This window comes from Mesocricetus auratus, unplaced genomic scaffold (assembly GCF_017639785.1).
Source record: "Mesocricetus auratus isolate SY011 unplaced genomic scaffold, BCM_Maur_2.0 Super-Scaffold_100008, whole genome shotgun sequence".
Classification (NCBI taxonomy): Eukaryota; Metazoa; Chordata; class Mammalia; order Rodentia; family Cricetidae; genus Mesocricetus; species Mesocricetus auratus.
This window is the reverse complement of record NW_024429192.1, coordinates 22,329,826-22,348,618: the sequence shown is the minus strand read 5'-3', so window position 1 is coordinate 22,348,618 and position 18,793 is coordinate 22,329,826. Positions and strand designations below refer to the sequence as shown.

Here is an 18,793-nt window from a genome sequence, read left to right as displayed (position 1 = left end):
ACTACATTTATAAAAACATAACTTTGAGGTAAAAGCAACGTTGGCTTTGAGGTCAAGAAACATGTTTTACTCCTTTTAATACATTTTGGTCTGTTGTTGTCTTAGTACACAATTTTTCTCAATTTAGAATCACAACTGTCTACTTTTCTTAAGTGGAAGGAGAAGGCAAGAGAAAGTATATTAACCTCACGGGTGAAATAGACGTGTATCGGCTGATACAGTAGTATGTTTGCAAAATATAGTCCATGGAAGATGGAAGTGCGCCTTCTAGGACTTCAAATGGTTCGGGTGAGATGGAATGAAAAAAAAATGACACTTTTATTTTTATTTTATTTTGAGATAGGGCCTCATTGTGTAGCTCTGCCGCCTGTCTCAGAGCTCACTATGTATACCCGCTGGCCTCACACTCAGAGATCCACCCGCCTCTGCTCCCCAAATGCTGGGTTTAAAGGCGAGCACCACCATGCCTGGCTATAAAATTAGCCCCTTGTAAACATTTTGATTGAGAGGCCTCTGCGTTGCATCAGAATCTGGAGAGGGGATTTGTTGAGTATCACACAACAGATGGATGAAAACGGAACCTCAGGTCCTTCCATATGGATCTTGGACAGCTCTTCACAAACCGTTTCTGAGCTGTGTGTTTTGAAGAGTCATTATGAGGTGGGAAGGTGAGGACTCAGATGATAGTGATGGTGAATATTGGCAGAGTGTGAATGCTAATGGGAATTTCGGTAGGAAAGGACATAGTTGGCCAAGCATTTCTTGTTGACTGCTATTAATTGAAGACAACTCTTAAGCAACAGGTTCTAGGCTCAAATATGCAGCTGGCTTTTTTACTTACAAAATTTTACTTTTCTGGCCATTTTATATGTCAATAACTACCAGAAAATATCTTTGATAGGGCATGTTAGAGGTTGTCTTAACTCACAATCACTAGTTAAAGAAGATGATTTAAAAAATTCTAGGTTTTGGTGGGAAGGTGTGGGAGGAGGGGAGGGAAATGGAGAGGGACCTGGGATTGACATCTGAAGCAACCTTGTTTCTAATTTAAATTTAAAAATAAAAATTAAAAAAAAAAGTATTGTCTGCCAGGCAGTGGTGGTACACACCTTTAATCCCAGAACTTAGGAGGCAAAGACAGGCAGATCTCTGTGAGTTTGAATCCAGGCTGGTCTACATAGCTAGTTCTAGGACAGGTAGGGCTCCACAGAGAAACCCTGTCTAGAAAACCCACACAAAAAAGTATCATATTTTCATTAGAGAACAGTTCTATACCTTGTACAGTTTTTATTTATTTGGTTTGTGTGTACATGTACATGCCCCAGTGAACACTCGATATACTTTGATGTCAGAGGACAACTTGGTATGGTTGGTTCTCTCCTGCCATGTGAGTCCTGGATGTGGAGCTTAGGTTATCAGGCTTGACAGCCACCTCACATGCCCTCAAGAACACTTTTGAAGGACATAGTACAAGATGGCTTAATCTTGTAATTTTACTCCCAGAATTTGCTATAGTTGAAATTTTAGTGATAGTCTTGCATTGTGTAACAATGGTCTGTATAGAATCTTACTTAAGATTCGTTATTATCTGTCCTTCTCTCCTCCCATCACTCACTCCGTTTCCTTTTTCTTCGTTCTTTATTTCCTATTTTGGACCCTGCTAGGACAACACTCTACCAGTGGGCTACAATTGCAGACTTTAGTCCTTTCTTAAATAACTGCAATAGGCTTTGAGCATGTTAGAACACATAGGACATGTCAGTAGATGACATGGACAAGTTAGGTTTCTAGATTGAATGTTGGAAAGTAGATACCCACCGAAGGTTAGTTCAGAACAGTCAGAACAGACTCAATCTGGCCGTCCTGGGTGATGGTGACATAATCCATTATGAATCTCATGAACCACTCCTTTCATTTTCATGATGTTTGTATGTGTTGAAAAGTCCAGAGATAATTATTTCAACAGTAGTTGATACTTAGATATGAAGACCCTGGAGGTTCCAGAAAGTCAATCTCACATTTACCTATTTATAAGAAATTCTTGATAGGCTCTTATTGTACCAGAAGCACCACCTTTAAAAACTAGGAAGACAAAAATGATGGATCCAGTTACCTCTTAAAACTTAGAACTCTTCTCTCTCTCTATTTCCTTTTGATTTAAATGCTGGAACTCACTCCTACATGTCAAGACCGACTTTAGATCTTTGGCATTTGTTTTAAAACATTTATTTACTATGAACATTCTTTCTTAGCATAATTAATTTTAATCAAATAAAACATAGTTTAACCAAGGCTGTCATCACTTAGCAACTGAACTTGTTTTATCTATAAATTTGTCAAGTTAAAATACAGCATTGTTCAATGTCTTTCTGCAGTAAAGTTCTTTCTGTCTCTTTGTTACTCCACAGAGACAACTTTTTGCAGTCGTATTTAAAAAGTAAATTAAAATGGTAAAAATATGGAGACTATCTAGCTAAACTATAGGCTATTATAAATGTTTTTCTTAAATATTTTTTCTAATTATGCCAAAGAGGTCTAGTTCTTTCTTTGTGAATCAAAAAAAAAATTAAAAATTAAAAACAACAAAAACTACCTGCCTTGATCATTGCAGATGGACTAAGTTAGTTGAAAATACACAACAAATAAGGACTTTCTGCTTGTTTGTGACGAGTGTTTCAATGGAGCAAAAGAAGAGCCAAGAGCTGAATTCCATGAGGGTATGATTAAGAGCAAACAAAAAAAACCATTTCAAATTAAATGAAGAGTACATCTGAAGGGCTATGAGAAAACAATAGATTTGGACATGCTTGAGGAAAATAATACACTGTTTGAGCTGTGGTCGACTCTGTGAAGTGGGGTGGGAAAGAGACTGGAGAAATTAGGGGCACAGATAGCAAGCAACCCACGGGAAGAAAAGCTCAGGCAGGATGCAGCGGAAGGCTGGAGTGACAAGGTGAGGGTGCGGACAGGTGCGGACAGAAAAGGATGCAGCAACTAACTGAATGGGACTACAAGCAGCCCCAGGAAGCCGGGGGCGGGGACGGCGGTAGCAGGCAGGAGCAAGAAAGCCCAGACTACATGGGCACTCAAATCCGAAGAGTAGAGAAAGATGCTTGCTTGGATAAGGAGGGCCAAGCAATGTTTACTTTATAAAACATTTATAAAAAATAAGCGGTGAGCGGGGCGTTGGTGGTGCACGCCTTTAATCCCAGCACTCGGGAGGCAGAGGCAGGCGGATCTCTGTGAGTTCGAGGCCAGCCTGTTCTACAGAGCAAGTTCTAGGGCAGCCTCCAAAACAATACAGAGAAACGATGTCTCGAGAAAAAAAAAAAAAAAAGCGGTGATTACAAGTAGTGGGATGTTAATCAGAGATTAGGCGATTGCATCCTTTGTTATTAATGTTCAGCAAGGAAAGTCATACGTGAAAAGTTTCAGGTGTTCTTGAGAAAGTCCCTGGCAAAGCCGGGAGTTGGTGGCGCATGCTTTAATCCCAGCACTTAGGAGGCAGAGGCAGGCAGATCTCTGTGAGTTTGAGGCCAGCCTGGTCTACAAGAGCTAGTTCCAGGACAGCCTCCAAACCCTGTCTAGAAAAACCAAAAAATAAAAATAAAAAAAAAAATAAAAGAAGAAGAAGAAGAAAAGCCCATGGCAGCTAGCAGTGTCTTAACATATCCAAAAATGAAATACTAGATTTTCTGAAAACAAAATGGTAGTAAAATAGGTTTTATTAAAAGGAATGGAAACATGCTAGGGTCATCTGGTAGCCAATTAGTCTCTACCTCTGACTTTTAGTTTAACATGACTAAAAATTATTTGTTGTAGTCCAAAGAGGAACAGAATAAACGAATATCCAGTCGCCATCATTGGTGTTACTTTTATGCACTCTGTTGAGAAGAAGCTATTACTTAATTTGCTTAAATCCCACGTTATTGCTAAATCGTCCATTCATTTTCATTCTGACAACGGAGTGAAGATTTTCAAAAACTATGGCAGCTCATGTGTTTCAAGATCATCATTATGTGGGCCCTAATTTTTAATGAAATGGTTCTGATGTTTAAGTTGTTAAGTAAAATACAGCAGTTTCTGATTCAGTCTCTCAGTCTCTAAAGGAGAAATGGTAGCCATTGTCACATTTTGAGTTGTGTCGTGTTTAACCTAGCTTGAAATTGAAGCCTTAATAGTGCTTATGACATTTTACACTTGTCAAGAGAAATAAAGGTTTATGATCGAGATATTTAGTATTCCTGAATGAGGACACTTTAAATTTTATTTAGTCAACCTTGGAGAAAAATTTAAAGGAAAAGCCAGTGAGTTAAAAAGCCAATAGGAAAAGACAGTTCCCTGCCCAAACAGGATTTAAATTCTTTCTCAAGGTCTCCTTGTTCAGTACCTGTGTGTTTTTACTGGGAAATATTATAATCTGTATCTAATCTAAGTCCTATTGAGACCCTTAAATTTTCCCTCTATGTGGATACCAGAAAAGCCGGCTGGGGGCCCACATTTGAGGTAAAAGTACATTGAAAATATTTTGATTATAGTAACTTAATGTTGCTGCTGTTTTCCAAGGTGACTTCTTGGCTTTCCAATGGAAGGTTCCTGCAGGTTGTAGCTTAAGCCTTGCTTAGGGGCTTCTTGGACTATCTGACTTACTCTGCTCTCCTTTGAGATCTGCCTCCAGAAAGAGCAGGAGAAGGAGAGCAGCAGTCCCGAGGTGGTGGCGGGGTGTTCCCATGACCTGTGGCTTGAGAACATAGGCAGTTCCTTTTCTTCCTCTCTCTTCTTTTGTCCAAAGCCTGCAAAGAACCTCAGATTCTGAGTTGAGTCTATTAAATAAGCAGACAGTAAAGCCAATTCCTATTTCTTTTCTTTCTTTGTAAATTGTAACTGCCACTCAAGGCTCTTCACAGCTTCCCATGAACAGATGCTCTCTGGATGTGTCCTTGTCATTTCAAGCTTCCTCAGTTGTAATGACAAACAATGCCCATTTTAAGAAGGCGTTGTTTTTTCCAATTTTGAAAATTATTTTGATTTGATTTGTCAAGGTGTTTTGCCTAAATGTATATCTGTGTGTGTCCGGTGCTCATGGAGGCCAGAAGAGTATGTCAGATCCCCTGGAAATGGAGTTTCAAGTGGTTTTATCCATCATGTGTCACTAGGCGTTGAACCTGGGTCCTGTGGAGGAGCCATTCGGGCTCTTAACTATTGTGCCATCTTTCCAGCCCCTTGTATTGTTTATTAACCCTCTATACTACTGTTTGTTTATAGACGACTTTGTGCGAAATCCTCAGAGGTGATGAAATTCATCTTGTCATTACGCTAAGACAGCTTTTTGTTTTCAAGAACCCAGTGAATGCTTGCTTAGCATAGTACTGTAGATGTATAGAAGTTAACCAAACCTTCTAGTGCAAGGTGCTCATTTTCATTACCTGACAGGGGTATTGGGAGCTGCTGTGGATTAGATCTGGGATTGCTCCTACAGCCATGTGTGTTGAAGGCTCAGACGCCACAACTGGATCACTGTTATTAAGAGACAGAACCTTAAGGGAGTAGGTCCTAGTGGAAGGGTGTTAGGTCAGTGTGCACGACTTTGAAAGGTATATAATGCTGAGGCTTTCAACCTTCCTAACGCTGAGACCCTTTAGTACAGTTCTTCATGTTGTGGTGGCCCCTAATCATAAAACTTGTCTCCAAAAACCAAAAGCCCCCTCCATGCTTCAAAGCTGCCTTCTAACTGTAATTTTGCCATGGCTATGAATCATAATGTAAATATCTGAGATGTAGGATATCTGTGACCTCTGTAAAGGGTTGTTGGACTCCTCACAGGGTTTGCCCCCACATTCTGAGAACCACTGGTATAGCAGGTCTACAACCCTTGTTTCCTCTTTGTTTCTGCCCACTGTGAGGTGTGCAGCATTCTCTGCTCTGGGTACCTGCCCTAATGTACTGTACTGCCACAGGCCCAAAGAACCAGGATGAAACAGAGATAGATAAAACCTGTGGAACAAAAAAGCCAGGTCCCGGTTAAGACAGTCCTTTTAATAAGAGTGCCCCGGGCTCCTTAGCATAATGTTAGAAGCTGAATAACGCAGAAGCACTATTCAAGTAGACTTTATAGAGAGGGTTTTGAGTCGTGCCTGGTAGATATCTCATTAGAAGTCATTATACTGTCTGCTATTTCCCATGCCAGGTGTATATTAATTAGTGGATTTTTGAAATTTCAATGCCACGAAAATGTCTCTTTTCATTTGAGGAAGGCAAATTCAGCAATCCTAATGCCAGACATGGTTGCCTGTGAAATGATCTCTAATATTTTACCAGGGTCAGGGTCAGTCATCTTATCATACACAACAAGATTTGAAATCTGGACAAATATTTATAAAAAGATACATATGTCTCACTTATCCATAAATAGTCAACCTCATATGACAAACATACGTTTTGGTTTTACAGCTCTGTTGTTACTGACATGGTTAGCATTTCAGTATTTCTTTGTGCTTTATCTCAAAATATGTTCCAATAAATTATTTCTTGGGATGTTAGATAAATTAGAAAGTGTTTCTGTAAACAAGTTTTAATAATACCTCCTCTTGGGTAAGAGTTCAGAGTCAAATGCTAATGAATAATACTGTATTGGTAACTTTTCTTCTTGTTGGGACAAAACGCACTTATTGAGAGAGGCGTTACTTTGGCCCACTGTTTGAGAGCATCGTATACACTGGGGTCATGAGAACCTGTAGCTAGTAGTTGTCCTCACCCCTTATGTAGCAGGCAGCAGAGAATGGAGCATGCCGGTACTCATCTGGCTTCTTCCCTCATCCTTCTACATTCAGCCTGAGGCCCCAGCTCCTGAGGCGGTGCTGCCTGCATTGAGAACAGGCCTCCCCATCTCGGTTTAACCTATTTTGGACCCAACCTTAAAGGCATACTCAGAGTTGTGTGTGATAGTTGCTTCAGATCCAGTCAAGTTGACAGTGGAGATTAACCATCACGGTACCCACTACACGTAGCCGCTTTAAATTACTGTCACTGCCAACACCATCAGTCAACTCTTGTCTTCTCAGAGAACACTCTAGGTATCAGTGGGAGGGGTCAAGTCCTTGTACAGTGCAAGTTTATGCACATGGCACTGTTCATCATTCTTTTGTCTTGAGAATGGTCTGTTTCCATCTGGAATTCTGGGAGGTTTGCCTCTGCTCCATCAGCAGTGGTGTGTGTGTGTGTGTGGGGGTGGTCTGTGTATGGATGTGCAAGCCAGCTGTGTGCATCTGTGTGTGCTTGTGGAGGCCAGCAGGCAACTTTCTATGGCGTTCGTCAGGAGCTGTTCATTCTTGTTGTTTTTCATTTTTATCTATTTTTGAGATAGGGTTTCTACTGGGCCCAGCAGCTTTCTGATTTAATGAGGCTAGCAGGCAGCACGATGCACAGATCTAGATGCCTCCATCTCCCTAGTACTATATTTAAAAGTGTGCACTAACGTGTCTCACTTTGTATGTAGATAAGTGACCCAACTCAGGTCTTCATGCTTGTGTGGCAGGAACGTTGCCAATGGAGGCATTTCTCCCCCTCTTTTAGCATCTTTAAGACCATATTGGAGTCTTACTTAAGATCCCAATAAGGGAAATTCAAGGATGCTGTTATGTCGGTACTGTTCATGCCCATGAGGACCTTATAGCTTTGACTTCTGTTGTCTAACTTCATATTTTGTAATTTGCGTAATTTACCTTTTGTGAACACTTGACTTTGTTTGTGAAATACTCTCTTTCCCATAATTTCATGATTTTATCAAGAGTGCTTCTTTCTGCTTATAACCCAGGTTAAGCAGTAAAACAGTTAGGCTTAAAGTTGGTTTTGGAGACGGACCACACAGAAAGCGCAATGGGTCTCAATGACTTTCCTATTTATGTGGCTGACTGGTTTTGTGGTCTATAGATAAAATGACCAAGTTTCTTGAGGATTTATTATAGGCTATCTTCTATGCTTTGATCTGTGAATTATCTGGGATAACCAGACCCACCTCCTTAGTTTCATATATTCAATTTGTCTTGACTGTCTATCCTGTTCTTTTACCCATGGCCTTGGTCACTCTGTTCTCACCTGAATTTGGAGGGATCAGTGGCATCTCCAGGTCACCTATCCTGATGCTCATCATTTTTTTTTCATCTCTAACTCTCTTCTACAATATTCAAACTTTGGAGATAAATTACCAGCCAGCCAGCACGGCAAACCAGAAAGCCGACCTTCGGTTTTACCTTCAATTTCCCATCCCCCATGTGTATTCATGAATAGATATTATTTGACAGTTTTCCCGAGTAGCTTGAGCATCTTTCCACTCAACTCCGTTGTCTTTGCTGCTTTCCCAGGTAGCGTCAACATCACTTCTCATTGAGATGTCTGCAGTAATCCTTTGTAGATGGAAACTCATCTGTCTCTTAGATTGTTCGCTCAGAGGTTCTTCTTTCTTTTAAAGTTTAAATGCTTTAACACGATTTGCAGGGATCTGTGCAATCTTGGCATGGTGGCTTAGACCTCGCTCCTATCCCTTTGATCTGGAAGAAACTATTTATTGCTTCAGAGCTGAGCCATGGCTTCCTCCAGCATTCCTTTTCAGTAAATCTCCATTTCTGGTCCTAACACATGTCAAGGGTAACCTTCCTGGCACAGCCCTGTATTGCTTTCTCACAGTATGTAACCCTTATTGTGGTTAAGTTTTACTTGTTCATAATTCCTGTTTCATTTATGTGTACCTTGTAGGTCTCAGTGTGGTCACAATGGATGCATTGTTCCTCAATCTTTGCCAGTAAAGATTCTATAAAATGATTCCTTACAACCAACAACAAAGAAAGGCAGTGTGTACTTTGTCGTGAAAGGGCTCAGGTAAAATTTACATATCTGTTTCTCAAAGAAAGGAGAGATTGAACCTGGTTTTTGCTGGCATGTATGTATGTATCTCTCTGCCTTATGCCTACCATTTTCCCCTTTAGAAATAATTTTCTGTAGTCCACTCTAACAAGAGGTCCTGTTTGTGGTTGTGCAGCTCCACTAGACGACCATTTTGCGTTTTTGTTTTTGAGTATCTTGCTATGTTGCCTCAAACTTATAAACCCTAAGTTTGGGCTTCTGCAGTCCTGGGATTTCCAGTGTATGCCACTGTACCTGGTCTAAGCATGTCCATAGAGTACATGCAATATGTACCTTCTGGTGCTTCAATGAATGCTTCCCTACTTTAGCAATCATGCTGTAGTAATGTGTTGCTAAGCTTATCATGGTATATAGGTCAGGCCATTAAACACATTTCAACTTGTAGTATTTTCAGCTAAATAGGAGATTATCTGGACACAGCCTCATCTGTTTTAATTACTTTCTTGTCTTTATGAACAGAATTTTTGACAGTAACAAGGCAGAAATTACTTATTTTGGCTCATAGTTTCTGAAGATTTGGTCCATCATACGAGGGAAGGCGAGGGATGCAACTCAGGTCACATCATTCAAAGTGAGACAGGAAGCACCTAGGGATAACAGGCTTCCAGTGAGCTACCCACAGCTACCCACTTCCTCTCTCTCTCTCTCTCTCTCTCTCTCTCTCTCTCTCACACACACACACACACACACACACACACTCTCTCTCTCTCATACACACACTCACACACAATCACACACACACACAATCACTCTCTCACACACATACACACACTCAAACACATACACACACTCACACACAATCACTCTCTTTCACACACACACTCCACATGCACACACTCAGAAAAATTTTTTATACCTTGTACAGAATGATTTTCAGTTCTTTTTCCTTTTTTTTTTTTGGACTTTCTAGACTGTCAGAGGCAAACATTCTTTAGGTATTGGAAAATTGGGTTGGAGCATATGATTTATTCATGAAATTTTGTTTGCAGAAAATATGAACAAGGAATCCACATCCCTCTAGCCTTACCCCGAAACACTGCAATTACTGAGATAATTAGCTCCATGTTATTATAGATTATTTTTCTGATAAATAATTTATACTTCAGTTTACTATCATTCTTTAAAATGGCAGAGCATGAAATTGATTAGGTATAATTGAACATCTGATTAATATTTAATTCAAATTATTTTATAGTCTTGTTTAGATGTTGCTTTGTCATAATGTAGGATGCTGACTGAATATTTTAAAATTCCATGTATGTGTTTTTATACTAATTTTTAAAATTCTACAGTACAATTTCTCTAGAATATAAAATTTTATGTATGCCTCCATATGCATATATAAATATATGCAAAATACATAAAAAACTAAATTATGTGTGTGAAAATGTTTTTTTCTTCTTTTTGATACCTTGTTTTATTTGGGATCATTAAAAATATCCAGAGAAAGCAAGTATGTATAATACATGTATTCACATACACATGACTGTTTTTATTCATCTGTATCTATATATGTCTTCATACATACATGCTTATATCTATACAGATACACAGAAGTCAAATTGCACTTGTTCTTTTGTATGGCAATGAGATCTTTTTAAAAAGACAGTGTCAAAGTTAAAATTCCCCTTGGTTATTGGACAAGAACAAAAATGGCTTCCCTTCTCCACTTATCCAAACAGAAAATAATGTTATAATATGTGTAATATCTATTTCCCTTTGGTATAGTTCACTAACTATCCCAAAAGTTGACTAAGTTCAATTGTGGGTGTTTGTTCTGTGTTCAGTTAATCTCTGTATGTTATTACATATGCTGTGTCACATAGAACGACTGTTAATGAAAATCTGAGGCAGATAGAATGAGTTGGCACTGACTCCTCAAAGTCAGGGCTGTCCCTACTTTTGAGGATTACTTTGTATCTCAGAGGAAGTTGAGAGTCAGTTTGTGATTGATGCTGAGGTTGGTAATCAGTTCCTGGTTGATGCTGAAGTTGCACAGGTGCTTCAGGTGGCGAAGAGGCCGAGGGGACCCAGACTGAGCCGCATACCTTAGGAAGCATGTGGTAGGGTGCCGGAGACTAGCAGGAAAGGGAGTAAAGGCCTCTGAAAGCAGCATTGTCCCCCACCTGCTTCCCAGGCACACTCCTGCACAGTCTTTGATGTCCTGCAAGGTCAGGGCTGCTTTAGAACAGCAAGACACATCACTTAATACATGTTCTTTGATTCAGCGTCTCTGTCCAATGGTAAATTTGGATTCTGTGGACAGACGCTCTAGTTCTGGGGCAGAGAGGGATCATAATTAGTCCCCAGGTATTTTATTTTATTTTTGTTTTTTATGAGACAGGGTTTCTCTGTATTGTTTTGGAGGCTATCAGTTCAGCCCGGCCTCAAACTCACAGAGATCCTCCTGCCTCTGCCCCCCAAGTGCTGGGATTAAAGGCGTGCGCCACCACCGCCTGGCCCTCAGGTATTTTATTAATAAATGACTTACAACAAATAGACATGTAGATGCAAATAGGTATGGGATCACATGACTAATATATAATATATACCTGTCTATTGCTGATTTCCCTCTTAATCTTAACCACTTTCAACACTACGTGGCATGAAAGAATACTCAGATATGTTTGGTAGATGAATGTGCTTGAGTTTAACTCTTGGAATTGAGTTTGTGGGGGACTTTTGTGAGAACCTGATACCGCTTGTGAACCTATTCAAACTCGTTTTATTATGCATATTAGAGTAATTTGTTTGCTTGCATAGTAATTGTGTAATTAGACACTTATCAGACTATAATTTGGAATGGTCAGAAATGGGCATTATACAGATAAGAGACTTGGTTATTAGAAGATAATCATTGATTCCCTCAGGATTCTTGATGTTACCTTTGGCTCTTTCTCGAAGCTGTACAAACTTAATACTTGACTGTCAGGGCGTAGCTCTACTAACAGAAGAGGAAAGGAAAGAACGACGGGAAAGAAGAGGGATTCATTTGCTCAGCTCTGGCTGCCATGAAGAAAATATTCTTTCTTTTCAAATTAGGCTATTCAAGTGATTTTTATTTCCTTTAAAATGATACCTTTGTGTGTGTGAGATTTCTGCTTTTTTTTTTAAAGGATTTTTTTTTTTCAATGTGTTAGCCCATTGGTTGGTACTAGAGTGTTTTTCAAGGGCAAACTGGTGAGTGGGGGTAACTTTGCTGAAACTGGGGAGTGTGCAGTCTGTTCCCTAAAGGTCTCATATACTGAAATGTTCTAAGAAATTTTTGTTGATGATTGAGAGCATCCATTCCTAGGAAATTTTAATGTTCTGTCGCTTCCCTCCGTTGTTGTTATTTTTGTTTGTTTGGGAGAATAACTTTAGCTTAAATCTGAATTATAAATTAGTCTTTGATTTCTTTGCCTACTGGCCTTTCATACATGCCTTTAATCTGTAAGCCTTATGTATCTTTTCAGTGTGATTTTCTAGATGCCCGGGAGTCTTTGCTTCCCATTCATATGTGTGTGTGTGTGTGTGGGGTGTTTAACAAATTTAAATTTATAATAGATTGTTGTTCCCTACTGAAAAGCATATTTGTGTCAGTGGCCTGTTGTATGCTTTATATGTAAATATACCTTTTTGTTTTCTATAACTTAAAAGCTTATTCAAAAATGCTTGTTGCTTTTCTAAAATTGTGATTTTTTAAAAAAAGGTAGGCTTATTTTGAGACTAAATCATCTTATTTCAGAGATATTCCATTTGGATGTTTATGGGACTACAGGGAATTTCTCATTTCAGAATGATCTGTATTTCACTTGGTGTTTACAAAAAAAAAACCCCTGCTCGTTTATCTGACATAAGGGGCTAATTAAACTGCTTAAGTACATTCTTGGATGTTTGGAAGCTTTTCAAGCACCTTAGAGAGAATGCTTAGATTTTAGAAATCATGTGTCTGTAAGTAGAAAATCACTATGGAATTTGTAAGTAGACACAATGGGATAAGAGTGTTGAGTTTTAAATAGTAAAGCTACTACAATCAATTTATAACTCTTTATTTAGCCAAGGGTAATGAGTTCTTAGTCAAACTATATTATAGAACACTGTTTAAATTCCCAAAAGTTGTGGAAGAATTTGAGGTGAAAGTTCAAGGAAATTGTAATAATAAACCAAGACTTTTATCACACATGCTAGGTGTAGGTTTCCATTTCTAATGTATAGTATGGGTTCATTGAGTAGAAGTGGTTAACTCTCTTTACTCTCACATAATGAAATCAAGGTGGAGTTAGTATACATTTGTTCATGTCCATAGTCCTCATGCTACCTTCTCTGTCATTATTACTGATTTTTCTTAGTCATGGAGAGTTCTTACTCACCGACATAAAACCTAAGATAAATTCATTTTGTACCTGAAACAGTTACCTTTGTAAAACTTATACCAAAGCACGTGTCTTTTTTTAAAATTTCCACTGGAAAAATATAACTGGCAGTATGGCGGTCAGTAGGGTTTTCAATATGCATGTAAATATTTAACTTTTATGTTCTCCTATGTGTTTCCCTGATCTATGCTGGATCATAGACATAACCAGGGGAATGTTAGTGTTGTTTTACGTGCACTTCCTTCTTACACACCAAACTCTTACATTTTTGTGCAGCTGCAGTAAATTGTTTCCAGACCCAGCCATTCTGCATTTAAGTATAGGCTGTGGCCTCTGTAGCTATGCATTGCAGACAAGTCAACTTACCATAGGCTTATTGTACTAAGACAGATACCTCCCTCATAAAATCTGAGACAGACCAAGAAGGTGGAGGTAAATTGAGAGTGTATAACTTCTTTTCCTTCCCTTGTTCCTTTAAGCCAACCTGTGAGTTGAAGTTTTATGAACTTGCCTTCTTGGATGTGTTCCGTGATGCTAGAGCAGAGTGGATTTGGGTAAAAACTCCATTGCCTGATAGGCTCTGAAAAGTGCAGATCGGAGGAGATTGTGTCCAGGGAAATTAATACTGGGGACCCACTGCCATGAAACAGATAACCCTCCAAAGCCTAGGATTGACGTGGCAATCTACTAGGTGAATTCGTGAGTAGTGGTGAGCAACAGTTGACTGGCTCTGTGGCTGCATCTTGAACTGCCTTTATTGGAATTGATGAAGTTGCTCCTGTGCCATGTCCAGCTTCCTCTCAGAGCCACATACATTGATTTTACTTAACTCACTTTCCGCTGTGCTTTGTTGAGTCGATATTGTATCCATCAACTTAAAAAACAAAACAAAACAAAACCGGGACTGGAGAGATGGCTCAGAGGTTAAGAGCACCTACTGCTCTTCCAAGGGTCCTGAGTTCAACTCCCAGCAACCACATGATGGCTCACAACCGTCTACAATTCAATTTGGTGCCCTCTTCTGGCATATAGGTAGAACACTGTATATGTAATAAATAAATACATCTTAAAAAAAAAACACAAAACAACCAAAATGAATCATCTCCAGCCAGTGAGTTTAATTATCTGATAGTCTGGTATCTTCATATGACATTGCAGTTTGAATTTACCTTTTCAGAGATTCCACTGTGTCTGTTCCTGCGTGGCTACATAGGACTGATGGCAGGTGATGTAACCATGATGTGCTAGTCAGAGATAATGAATAGTGATGATGATGATGATGATGATGATGTCAGTGTCTTCTGAGATGGCATATATGTTGGTGCGTTGTTTTCTTAAAGTGGGTACAATATTTCTAAGTATAAAACTACTTGGATCTTTTAGAAATAAGCACCATGAAAGATTAATAAATTGCTTGTGGTAGCACGTGATGAAGACTTTGGGCATCCTGGTGAGGTCATTTACCACCCAACTGTTTTAATGTGGTGAGCACCATGCTCTATGTGACTTTTTTTTGTTTGTTTCTTTTTTTTTTTGGACAGAGTTTCTTTGTATAATGGCCCTAGCTGTCCTGGAACTAGCTCTGTAGACCAGGCTGTCTTCAAACTCACAGAGATCCTCCTGTCTCTGCCTCCCGAGTGCTGGGATTAAAGCGTGTGCCACCGCTGCTTGGCTGACATGTTCTGTTCTTAAGGTACAAGTACATAAGGGTGTTTGTACTCATTGTCATGGATGCACCCTGGTAGGCAACTGAAGAGATGAAAGGAAAGCTCAACGTAGCATTAAAATTTTGAGATTGGTGCCCGGTAGGGAGATGGAGAGGACTGTTGACAAGCTGAGAACTGCAATCGACTTGGAGGTAGAAGGACTAGGTTAACCACAGTTCACAATGGATTGTGAATTTCAGCACATCCAGTAGGGAGGACTTTGAATGTATACAGAACAAAGAGTTATCAATTTTTGAGGCAATAGATTATGCCATTTATCCTGTTCTCATAATTATATGCTGCATATAAATGTCTCTTCCTTTCTAATGGAGCAGACATGGCAGAACTTCTAAATACATCTCTTCTTCTGCCAATATTTTAAATTAATGCTGTCATTTTCACTTATAAATGTAAATAATAAAATTTAAACTATGTCTAACAGAAAACTGCCGAGCAGAATCGTTACTTCCCATCATTGCATGTGTGTGTGAGTCTGTCTGTCTATCTGTCTGTATATTCTCTTAAGAGTTGATTACTGTTACTAGTAGTCTTTGATCCTCATTGTATTGATATTTGACCTAACAAGTGAACAAGTACTGAAAGCAGTTGGGCAACACTGAATTGAGCTATGTGATTAAGGAAGGATGACCATCAAACAAGGATGCCAGTTCTTGCTTGGCTTCACGTTTCCTCTTAAATATTAACAAGAACTCACATAGTGGAAGGAAAGAGATCAATGTTCATGAAAGGAAGCGGAGAATCAGGATAGAAAGAAAACAGTTTTTAACTTCTAGTTTGCTTTCTTGTTTGTACATTTTATGAATTTATCTTATTATTTTCAAATGATGAGTACGTATGTATCTGTGTGTGGGTGCTGGTGCCCTTGAGGTCACAATCAGGTCACGTTGGAGCCAGAGTTAGAGGCCGTCATGGTTGCTGGGAACAGAATTCAGGTTCACTGCCAGAGTGTGGATGCTCGTAACCACAGAGCCTTCTCTCCAGCAATTGTTTAGAGTATTTTGAATTAGAGTTGTATTTAGTCCAGATGAATCTAAGCTAAATCTGCCAAAGGTGAGGGAACTATGTGTCCCTCAGTAGAAATATGTTACCGAGACTTTATCTGAATGTATGGCAAGGCTTGCATCAAGATTCAGGATGGCTTTGACTTCCTGTCACTGGGATTTCTACAGGCTATCCTTAAATATGCCTATCTTTGTCATGGCTGGGAGATGATACTGAAAATTCAAATGTTACAAAAATTATTCATTTCTTGACAAAAACCAAATGAGTTTACCACTTCCAACAAATTACGTTGGCATTTAATAGAGTTCTGAGGCAAAATATACAAAAAAATTGGAAAATTAGTTTTACCCTTTCTTTTAAAGATTACGGATTATTTTCTAGAAATGATGTTCTTACTAATGCAAATAACTGTTTATTTTACAACAAATAGCCATTCATAAGAAAAATTCTCAATTTGCCAATATTAAGAATCATTAAATGGGGCAACTATTCAGGAAAGAGATTGAGGATAAAACTTTAGATTTCTCCTATCTATATTTTTGACCTCTTCCTGGTACATATAGAATAAAATTATATTTGGAAGGTATGTTTTAGTAGCTAGTTCACAGATAGCCCCATACAGACAGTTGTTTCTACCAATTTTGATGAGGAAAAACCTGAGATTACATAATTTAACTAGATTTGAAGCTGTAGTCATTTGTTATAGGACCTTCCTGCAGTTTTATTAGATATTGTTCATTGTCTCTTAATATTATATTTTGAGGTGAAAGGTTTATATGATGAGATTAGATAAATAATATTGCTTGTTATTTAGTTCCAAATTTTTACATTTATAATTTAGAAAAAGAATGATTTCATTTGCTTTTTCCCCATTATGATTTTTCCAGTATACAAATTTTACTATACTTCATAGATAAATTTTAACGATAACTTCTATTCTAGTAAGTGTCATTGACATTTTAAAAATTGTCATCGTATAAATAATATAGCAGGAAGAAAAATAAGCAGTCAATGCATAGAAAATGGACATATGTTATACCACATGAGAGCCCAGTGCTAATTTGGTCTTCGTATTTCATTGTGGATTCCGTTGGTAATAGCTACGGAGGATTATGAGGTTGAATTTAAATAGAAATAGAATATGGGACATCTTTGAACTTTGGTGCAAATAGGTTGAAATAAATGAGAACCACCTGGCCATAGTTTTTCTTTTTGACTTCCTACATTTTGCAGCATTTTCTGAGATTTGAATATCATGTAGAAAGTTCTGGTGTATGTTGTTATTTGAAGTCATAAGTCCAACATTAAGCCACTGCCAGTTTTATCATTTCAGTCTCTTACCAGAAGCCCAGGGTTCAGAGAATAATTTTGACCTTGCCAGACAAATGATGGTCTTTTATTTCTTCACCAGGAGGTGGCGATCCAATGGGACCTGCCTTTTCCAAATCTGGATTTTCATCTGTTTCCCACTATTTTTGGTTTGCATTTGTTATTTGTTTGTTTTAGTCACATATCCTGTAGTGGAAAACCTAACACGCACACTTGCAAATTCTCTGGGCCGATTGTTGTAAAGAAAATAGGTGCATATGGAGAGGATGCTCATGATGGCATTTTTGATAACATTGCAATGCTTTCTTTACCACACACTTTACCTTAACGTGCTTTCTCCATGCATATGGATTGGTTGTTCACTTTTACCCTTATTTTTAGTACATTTAAATATGTAACACTAAATGCAGCATGGTTAGTCATTATTGCTATTATCAAGCTCGATGATGAAAATCCTGCCATTCTATGCCTCATAAAGGTATTGATTCATTCTATGGATTCTTCCAGCCATATATAGCAATTTGGAATAGTGTCAGAAGAATACTTAAACCTGGAGCAATTGAAACCCAAAGAAAATGTTTATGTTAACTATACAGCTACTTGTTGTCCCAGCTTTTGGTGTGATACAGTTAGTACCTTTTGTGGTTTTTAAAGTAGATTTTCAAGGTGTAATATGTGATTATTGCTTGAAATTGTCACATTCGTATGTCTTCCTGGCTTAATATCTTGAATGCTTTATAAAAGGGATAAGAGATGTAAAGAAGACCATATATTTAAAAAAAAATTAGCCAAATGGCTATTCCATTTTCCCGTGGCTATTTGTCTGTTTTGAATTGGTTCTGGCTTGTGTTCAGACAAGATGAAAGTCAAACTATGTTCCCATACTTTGACTATGGAATCTTAGTGTTCAATGAATGAATTGTTCTTGCCACCAAAATCAAGGCCTGGGGCAGTTAAGTTCTCTTGCTCTTTAGCCTCAGGTAATCTGACCCCCTACAGAAGCACTCTCTTCTGCACTTATCAAAGGGCTCTGTTCTAACCATCACAATGGCTTTCTGCTTCCCCTTAAGAAAAGTTTTGTAAATCAAGAAAGCTTTTGTCCTGTGTTCCTTTAATCTCTGCTCCCTTCTCCCAATTCCTTTTGTTTCTAAGTTTCATCGGGCACTCTAATGTTACACAAGCTGTAAAGAAATAAGGTGGTTAAGTAGGAGAACTACATGAGTCCAACAGGATACTTCAGTTAAGTACCATTGTATCAGTTTTCTCCGAGTAGACTAGAATTTATGGCTTCTTACAATGAAGAGATCATATGCGAAGTTACTTTTATCATTTTAACTAATCTAAGATGGTACATTTCAGGTGTTTTGTCGGGGAGGGAGAGGGGAAGAGAGGGAGAGGGGGAGAGGGAGGAAGGGAGAAAGAGGGGGGCAAGGAGAGGAGCAGGGAAGGGGGGAGAAGGGG

General features: G+C 38.6%; 1 protein-coding gene across 10 annotated transcripts in view; it reads left to right on the top strand.

Annotated features, from left to right (window-relative positions):
• Positions 1–18,793, top strand: part of Robo1 (roundabout guidance receptor 1) — a 919,114-nt gene that overhangs the window by 632,520 nt on the left and 267,801 nt on the right. The gene's annotated exons all lie outside the window — the stretch shown is intronic.